Consider the following 9,370-nt stretch of genomic DNA (forward strand, 5'->3'; position numbering starts at 1 on the left):
TGAGCTGCCTCATGTATCATAGTGCAGTTATCAAAGAGAGCAGATTGCCCTGGAATATTACCTTGATTTTCCTCAGGAGCTGGACCAGATGCACCATCATGTGTCCGATGAGCCTGAGAAAATATGAGAAGATTAGCTCCCATCTATACCAAACTGGAGAATTATGCAAAGGATCCCTTTCCTGGAACCAATAGAAAGAGTGCCCTCCATGAAGCAGGGCAAGGGGATCTCTCTTTGGCTGAGTGTTGGAGCACCTGCTTTGCATGCAGAAGGACCAAGGTGCAATCCCTGACAGCATCTCCAGGTAGGACTGAAAAAATTCCTGGAGAGCCGCTGCCAGTCAGTGTCAACAATACTGGGCTAAATGGACCAACGGTCTGACTTGAGATAAGGCAGCTTCCTATCTCCCCTCTCTCTCCTGTTGTTTGTCATAGAATCATAAAACCATAGAATAGTAGAGTTGGAAGGGACCTATGCCATCAAGTCTAACCCCCTGCTCAATGCAGGAATAAAAGTTCAAGTTCGTTCTGTTTGTTTCCCATACTCTGGGCATTAGTATAGAGACATCGAAGACCATGTTTTTTATAGTCTGGCTTTGTTCCTACATTGTTGTGGACACTATTTTTGGGCACAGCATCCAGCCTCTTAAAGCAGGCTGCCTCAGAACATGGAGGCCCCACACAGCTATGGGAACTAGTTGATCCCCAATGAATTTGCTTAATCCCTTTTTAAAGTTGTCTAAACCAGTAGTAGTAAATTCTATTTCATAACTCTCTGCCATGCCCTTATTTAATTTTTTTCCAAGTTATATAAAGCGATGTACAAGAATTTCATTTCAGTTAGCAAATCATCCAAACTTGCCCTATTCATAACCTTGAATGCAAATGGGAGTAGCATTTTTGAGGGGGGGGGGGGAATTGTGTACTTTGGGGTCATGAGTGACAGCTTTGTTCCAGCCCAGTTTCAGCTTCTAAATACCAACCTGCCTAAAACTGCTGTTAATGCTCAGAACCAAAAAGTAAGTTTTATCTTTAATTTTGCATCCCTTCCTGGATAAGTTGTTTTATTTTTCCATCACTGAGAGCAGAGAAATGGGACCAGCTAATTAACTTTGGATAAATCCCAAGCTGAATAGATACTGACCTCGAATTAGTCTAGTAAAAGTTGAAAAGATCAACAAACTGTTTTGGAGCATTATCTGCAGCTGTTTCAGCAGCTTATCAGTGCTTTTGCCCAGACTTGGCAAAGCCCAGCAGAAGCACTATGAAACCTGAAATGTCTGTAACTCTAGGACTTTAGGGCTGGATGTGGAGTCTGAGCTCAAAGAGTTGGGCACAGGCTGCTGTCATTTACCTGCTCCGTCTCCATAGGGCCATCGTGGGAAGGCTCGTCTGGTTATTTTAGCTAAAAACGTTTTAGTATTCCCACCCCCTACCCCTTTTGTGGGCAATGGATGATGCAAACAGCCAGGCTTGATTCCCATTACTGAAGAGATTGTGTCTTTAGTTAAGGCCCACAACCAATCCAAAATTACTGGGGGTTTTCCCGTCCACCTCCTAAGGAAGAAGTAGAGCCAGGCTGGAAGTCAAATCCATCTGCTGAGGATGTACTTGACTGGGGTCTGGATCCAAAATGCCTACTGAAGTACTTGGGCCCAGGAGCACAGGCAGGGACAGGTCTAGCAGCAGAACTACCTTTTGTAGAAGGTGCCCTTTTGGGCTCAGGGTTCTTGCCCTTTTGGGCTCAGGGTTCTTGCCCTTTTGGGCTCAGGGTTCTTGCCCTTTTGGGCTCAGGGTTCTTGCCCTACTGCCCAGACAGCTCTAGATCGAGTCCTAAAGGTAAGAACAAGAAGTGTGCAATCTGATTTTCACTTTATGAATGCCATGATGTGTTTGTAGACTCCAATTTTGAAAAACAGCTGTTTATCAACCCACAAGATCTGCTCGGGAGCCTTTTTACCTGCTGTCAAACTAAGAGGGGGGGGGGTAACGTCACACAATGAGAAACACATGTCAGCCTCTGACAACAAGTCCAAGCCAAATGCCGACTGACAAAACAAGCCTCCCATCCAAGTGTCCTCATATGGGAAGAATGATAAAAAAAACAAACTGTGCAGGACAAGTAAAGATTAAAAACAAAACACCAAAACCACCACACTTCTGACCAACAAGTCACACAGGTGCAAATCTGCCAAAATTGCAACTCAACCTACAAATGCATTTGATTCTATATCTCACTCACGTCTCTGGAACAAACTGGAACAGTTTTCTATTGACAAAAGAGACGTTTTGTTTTTGATCCAGTCCCTTTACTCTGCTCAAGTCCATTACAGCCCATAAGGTCATTTCACAAAGGAGATTGCAGAGCCCCATGGCTAAGCAATACTACAAGAGAGAAGGATCTTGGAATTGTTGTAGATCACAAGCTGAATATGAGCAAATAGTGTGATGTGGCTGGAAAAAATGCTATTTTGGGCTGCATTAATAGAAGCAGTACGGCAATGGAATCATTTACCTAGGGAGGTTGTGGGCTCTCCCACAATAGAGGCATTCAAGAGGCAGCTGGACAAGCATCTGTCAGGGATGCTTTAGGGTGGTTTCCTGTACTGAGCAGGGGGTTGGACTTGATGGCCTTATAGGCCCCTTCCAACTCTACTATTCTATGATTCTATGATAAGTATAGCTTCCAAATCGCATGAGGTACTGGTTCCCCTCTATTAGGCACTGGTTAGACCTCATCTTGAGTACTGCATCCAGTTCTGCGCACCACACTCCGAGAAGGGTGCAGACAAGCTGGAGGGGGTTCAGAGAGGGGGCAACAAGGATGATCAGGGGTCTGGAAACAATGCCCCATGAGGAGAGACTGAAAGAACTGGGCATGTTTAGCTAGAGAATGCTGAAGGGAGACATGATAGCATTCATCAAGCACTTGACAGATTGTCACAGAGAGGAAGGTCAGGATTTCGTCTCGATCATCCCAGAGTGGAAGACACAGAATAATGGGCTCATGTTTCAGGAAGCCAGATTCCGACTGGACATCAGGAAAAACTTCCTGGCTGTTAGAACAGTATGACAATGGGACCAATTACCTAGGGAGGTAGTGGGCTTTTCCACACTAGAGGCCTTCAAGAGGCAGCTAGACAGCCATCTTTAAGGTGGATTCCTGCACTGAGCAGGGGGTTGGACTCGATGGCCTTATAGGCCCCTTCTAACTCTATTCTATAGGCTGTGGGCTTGCTCCTATTCTTTTTAAAATGTACATGTCAGGTCTTTCCCGTGTGCTGGAGCTGCTACCATCTTATCTCCTGATTTCCCAGACTAGGTTGGGTCTGAAGAGATTGCTGTGTGGTTTTGCTGATTACTGTACAGAAAACCTTCTTTCAATTAACTATACAAAATCTAAGCAAAAGTCTGTTTGACTAGCTCAGCACATGTCCATTCATTTGACCAACATTCTCAGCAAGCTGGAGGAGGACTGCCACACCCTCCCCTTTCGCCAGCAGGCCTGGCCCCAACAAAAGCAGCATAGTGTGAGGACAGCAATACTCATGGATGGAAGGGCACTTTTACTTGGCATGGAGAAAATAAATCACTTTCCCAACCCTAGAAAAAGATGGAAAATGGAATGGAAGAGGGGAAATGACTGCAGGACAGGCACAATGTCATGTGAGCATCAAGTTTCAAAATGGCAAACCAGGCAGAACAAAAGTGCACTAAAATGCTGGTGTAATGGAGCTGCATATTGCATGGGTTACTGTTTTGCAATTTTTATCAAGGAGGCAGGAATAATCTCTTAAATCCCATTTTCAGTCCTTTCCTGCTCATCCTACTGAATTTTTAAAATGATTTTATTACTTTAGAGCTTGGATAAATCAATTACTGAGCAAGTGGCCAAGTTTCAGAATATGGCTATTACTATCAGATCCACTATGACTCATTGTCCTATGTATGTAACTTATCTTGTGAGCTGGAATGGTCTATTGACTGCAATAGAGTTGTTTTTTATTGTTGTACACTTTGAAATAGACATTTAAAAATATGCATTTTTATCCTTTAGTCAATGGGGGGATGGGCACACTTTTGAAAAATGCACACAGAAATGCATAATTTTCCCATTCATAATGTACATTTTCCCCATCTGAATAAGCAAACAAACAAAAAGGCTGCCAACAAAAACAGGAGTAAAGCCCTAACCAAGCTTTGAAGTGAAGTTTGAAGAATTTTGGCAAGCTGGTTTTCCCATCCTGCGTGATCCTTCACTTTCCCTCTTTGTATCTTCTCTCAGCCTAGCATTTTACTTGCCCTTTTTGTACCTTTGTAATTACTTATATAGCTACAAAGCAAGCACTGAAACACCAGCAACTCAAACACCCAAATTATCAAGCGATCGCAATCCTCTTAATCAAGCATCGCATGGACCCTTCCCCCATCATTTCAGCTATTGCCATCCACAGGCCCTAATTACTCATGCGCACAGATGTGGGATTAAGAGCCAAATCACACTTACATCAGTAGAGTGTTTAAATAGCATACTTAGGGGTGGGCACACTTCTTTCTCAACCAAAAGCAGCTGCCTTTTCCTGATCAGGACCATAGTATATTTACGGGGATTTAACCCTTTCTTCTTGTGGTATTTGCAACCAAAAAAATTCCCTCAAAGCTGCTGTTTTATTTGCTGGAAATAGCACTTAAAGGGCAAATAGCTTCAGGAGAAAATGGAATGGGGAGAAAGAATTACCCCCTCCCCCACACCACGGACTTGATCAGCTTTGTGTTTAGAAAAAGGTATCTATTGAAAATGTCCCTAAAACGCCATTTTTCAATGCTGGGAAAACCATACTTTTTGGTGCGGTAGAAGCACAGTCATCCACGAAAGAAGCTTTGTTACCACCTGCTGTCCAGGCTCCCCCTGCTACTGGTAGTATGAATGGGATTGCAAGGAACTAATGTGGCAGATCTCTCTATTTTGATAAACTGGCGGTGCTCAGCTGTGTAAAGGCAGAGGAAAGAATAAAAGCTCCCTATTTGCAACTAAAGAAATGCACAGTGTCAGCTATGTGGAAATGTTCCAAAGGAAAAATAAAATAGATTGGAACAGAGGGGGAAATGATAGCTGAATTTTCCTTGAGGAAGCAAAGATCCCCAACGATCCCAGATAGGGTCTGAAGGCTCCCTATAAGAGCACCCTGCTACCCCAATTTTGCCTCATTCGAGCAAACTTTTAGGGAGTGATAGCTCTCACCCTCTTTCCCCATGATGCCCTGTTGAGGAAAAGTTGCAAGAGGAAGAAATCCCTCCAGGCAGGTTCCGACTTAAAGCCTTTATTCCAGATACTACACATGTAGGAGGGAGACAGCTTCCAGTTTCCTGAATGCTGAGCTTTCTGCCGTACTACAACACAAGGCAAACCTTTATACAGTTTCAAACACAATTTATGACATTCCCTCCCATGATCTCCCTTTGTTAGATTACATTCCACAATAGCTGCTACTTATCATAAACATTCTATTTCCTAAGGTCACAGAAATAACCTAACATCCTTTTGTCCTGAGATAACAGCAATCAAGGACAGTTGTAAATAACAAACAGTAATCAGAAAGCTGTAAATTGCCCTTTGAAGAGTGTCCTGGGTTTGGGTAAGGGTGGGCAGTTCCTTCCTGCCTACCAAAGTGATATGTGGTAGGGGTCAATGTGTTGAACCCCTGATGCTTATGTGATCAATTGTATTGAGCAAAGGGAGGACCCTTTGGAGACATCCTGGCTCCAACTGCTTGATAACTATGTAAAGGTTGTGTACTGTATGTCCTGGGTACTTTCAATGTTAATGTCTGTGTTGTTTCTTTGTACTTGTGTGTTAAGAACACTGCCCTGGTTGGTTTCATTACCAGCCCACTGTTACACGAAGAAGCAAAAATCGCAAGGTAGGATCTGAAGGCTTTTTACCAGCCCCTATCCAGCCCCCCAGCCCCTGCTATGTGACATGAATGGGAATGGGAAAGAACGAATGTGGCAGGCAGGTCTCTATTTTTATACACCAGAGATGCACAGCTCTGCAACAGCAAAGTCAAGAATAAAAGTTCCCTCCAGAAATGTGCAGGTTTGGATATGGACTGGTGCGAACTAATGCAGCATCAGAGAAGCTAATTAACCCAACATCAGAGTAGCAAAGTAGGCAGCAATAAGGAAGTGCCTACTTAATGTTCTCAATGCAATGGGAAAGGGACGGCCAGATCACAGGCATGCCCAGGATTGAATGCAGAGGAATGGGGGCACAGATGTAATAGGAAACTGTGGTATAAACAAGCCATGATCGAAGCACTACCTCTGCAAAAAAAGAGAATCAAGGGGCAAGAGCAGAACACATGGGACATGGCATCTTTCTCAGCCTAACAAGCAATGGTATATTAAGCTGAGACACTTACCCTTTAATTAGCTACCTGAGCTCTTTTTCAAAGTTTCTGGTAATATATGTGGCCTCAAAGAACAGTTACCAAAGTTCCAGAGAGAACAGTTACCCCACTGAGGATTTTGGAAGGCTGATATTGGTAAAATATATGGCGCAAAAGAGACAAAAGAACATTTTTTTACTCATCACCACAGAAGCATGTTACCTTATTCCTCATTGACACAGATGTATGATGGGTAAAGCTGATGCATTGAATCCTCTTCCTCATCCGGGCAGGGCCTTCATAGCCATCCAGAATCCATCTTGAGGCAGAAGGAGCTACCACAGACTCCCAAGGGCCGCCTTTTCGAAAGAGTTGCTCTTCAAGCTCTTTCCAAGCTTTTGCTGATTTATTGTATGCACACAGTAACCTCTGTGGGGAAAGAGACACAGCTTTGCTCCTCTTCCTTATACAGAAATTTCATTAAATTGATTAAAAACTTGGAGCTGGAAGCCTCCTACCAAAGAAGCCCAGGCTGCTAGAAGCAGAAAAGTTATTGCTTTGCGTAGTACGTAGCAGTTATATGTACCTGCACAAGTGTCCTGGGAAGAGAGAGTGCCTGCCTGTTTTTGGTTTCTCCCCCTGTGAACTCATTTCTCCCTAGGAGATGGAATAGGTGGAATACAGGGGTTGTTGGGTTTGGAATTCTTTGAGGTTAACTAGCAACAATGGGATACACTTTCTACTGGTGGTTACTGGGAAACTGAGAAGTGATTTCACTCCACTGTATTTTTATGCAGAGGAATATTATCATTCCTTCTAATGCTGAATTGAGGTGATTAATGCCTCTGGGACTTCAGCCAAACCACAGCCCCTTGCAAATGGAGTTAGCAGCATGCTTTGGGAAATCCTAAGGTTAGCAGAAACACACAAAAAATATTTTCAAAAAACTCCAAGAGGGATAAAAAACAAACAAATCCCAGCCCTATTAGGACAGAGCATACTCAGTAATCACAGAATATAGTGTGACAGTTGACAAAGAAAAAGTGAACACAGTGGGAAAGGAGTACAATGTCTTTCCTGGAAGAAATGTCCCATTCTTCCACACTGAACAGACAGACTGCTTTTAGGAGGAAGAATATACTGCAACATTTTGTTGCAGATCCCCATTGTTCTCTTCAACAGCCAATGTTGATGGTTGAATGACATTCAGTTTTGAAGTATAAGAACATAAGAAGAGCCCTGAGGCTGGATGAGACCAAGGGTCCATCTAGTCCAGAGTTCTGTTCCCACAGTGGCCAACCAGCCATCGGCCAGGGATGAACAAGCAGGACATGGTGCAACACTACCCTCCCACCCATGTTCCCCAGCAACTGGTTTAAAAGGACCATCAAAAATAAAGGGGAGATTTCTACAGACTTGGGGACTCCTTAGGTTTGTAGAAGTATATAATACCCTGACAAAGTTATCTGAGCTTCCGGGAAGTACAGGATGTTGAGGTATCAGTTGAGGAAAACCCAGAAGAAATTAAAAAGGAGGGAGATAGAGAAGAAAAGGCAATTGTCTGCTTAAGTAGGGTGACCATATTTTGGAAACCAAAAAGGAGGACAATATGGCTGACCACCAAGGGGGCGTGCCCAGCCCCCAAGGGGGCATGCCCACCCAAACATGACCTTGGTCACATGGCTGATTTCATAGCATACAATTAAGACAAACCTGTTCTACATAACAACATAATGTTAAAATCACTGAAATAAAGAACAAGTGAGACATTCAATGTATCTGAAATTAACTTCAGTCACTCCTATTTTTGTAGCTTTTGCTTTACTTTGAAGCTTTTGCTATACTCTGTGTGATACAGTCTCCCCGTCCCTCAAATATCTTTTCTCACTGCAAATCCTTCACTGGTCTCACTTTTCCTAACATTTAACACTCTTTCCCCATTACCTTTCTCATAGCCATACTCACAGATTCAGCATACTGCTACCATTGAACAAATGAAGTAGTTGACAAGTGCAGAAAAATCTAGTATAACGAACGAGCATCCAAGCATTCAGGAAGAGTAGAAAATATGATTACCCTGCAAACATTAGCCATGGAACAAAATGGACTAAAGTCTTGTTGCAGACATTCTCACTAGCACCTCTTAGCTTGTTTCAACTTCAGAAATCCCAATCAGGGACCCAAAGAAAACTCCCCAAAGAAACAACAGAAACAAGTCCCATTTCAATAAAGCTTATTCCCATATAAATCATAGAATCATAGAATAGCAGAGTTGGAAGAGGCCTATAAGGCCATCAAGTCCAACCCCTTGCTCACTGCAGGAATCCACCCTAAATGAATATAGGATTGCAGCCTCTTCACATCTTTTCACACTCTAGCAAGTGCAAGCCCCTCCTGTCAAGGACAACTATGCACCCACAGAACCTGGCCTCGTAGACCATGCAACCAGCAAGTGCTCTCCAGAAAGATGGTTTCAGAATTAGGAGATCCAGACACATTCAAACAAGTCAACCCAAGCCACGCTCAGGACAGAACAATTCTGGGACAAGACAATACTTTGCAATCGACCAGACATAACAGTCATAAAGAAAAACACAACTACCTCACTGACATAGCAATACCTAAAGACAAAAATGTAGCAGAACAGGAAAAGGAAAAGGGAGACCCAACAAAGGTTTTAGGAAATCTCGCTCATATTGGCATAGGTTGAGATATTTTGCTAGTCAGAATTTTCATCAGTAGAACTCCAATGGAATTAATGGAAATGTCTTTACGACTTTTAACAATTTTAGTTAAAATTGTTTTAACTAAGGCTTTTAGTCTTCAGAAACTGCAGGAGGAGGATTTGAAATAACTAGCAATTACAGGAGAAGTGAAAAAATCTTCTCCACCCCCACCCCCCACCATGCCCATCGGTACAAGAGCTAATAATTAGATCCAAAAGATCAGTGGATTCATTTGAAAACCTTAGGAGAATTCAAA

This window comes from Elgaria multicarinata, chromosome 5, assembly GCF_023053635.1.
Source record: "Elgaria multicarinata webbii isolate HBS135686 ecotype San Diego chromosome 5, rElgMul1.1.pri, whole genome shotgun sequence".
Taxonomy (NCBI): domain Eukaryota; kingdom Metazoa; phylum Chordata; class Lepidosauria; order Squamata; family Anguidae; genus Elgaria; species Elgaria multicarinata.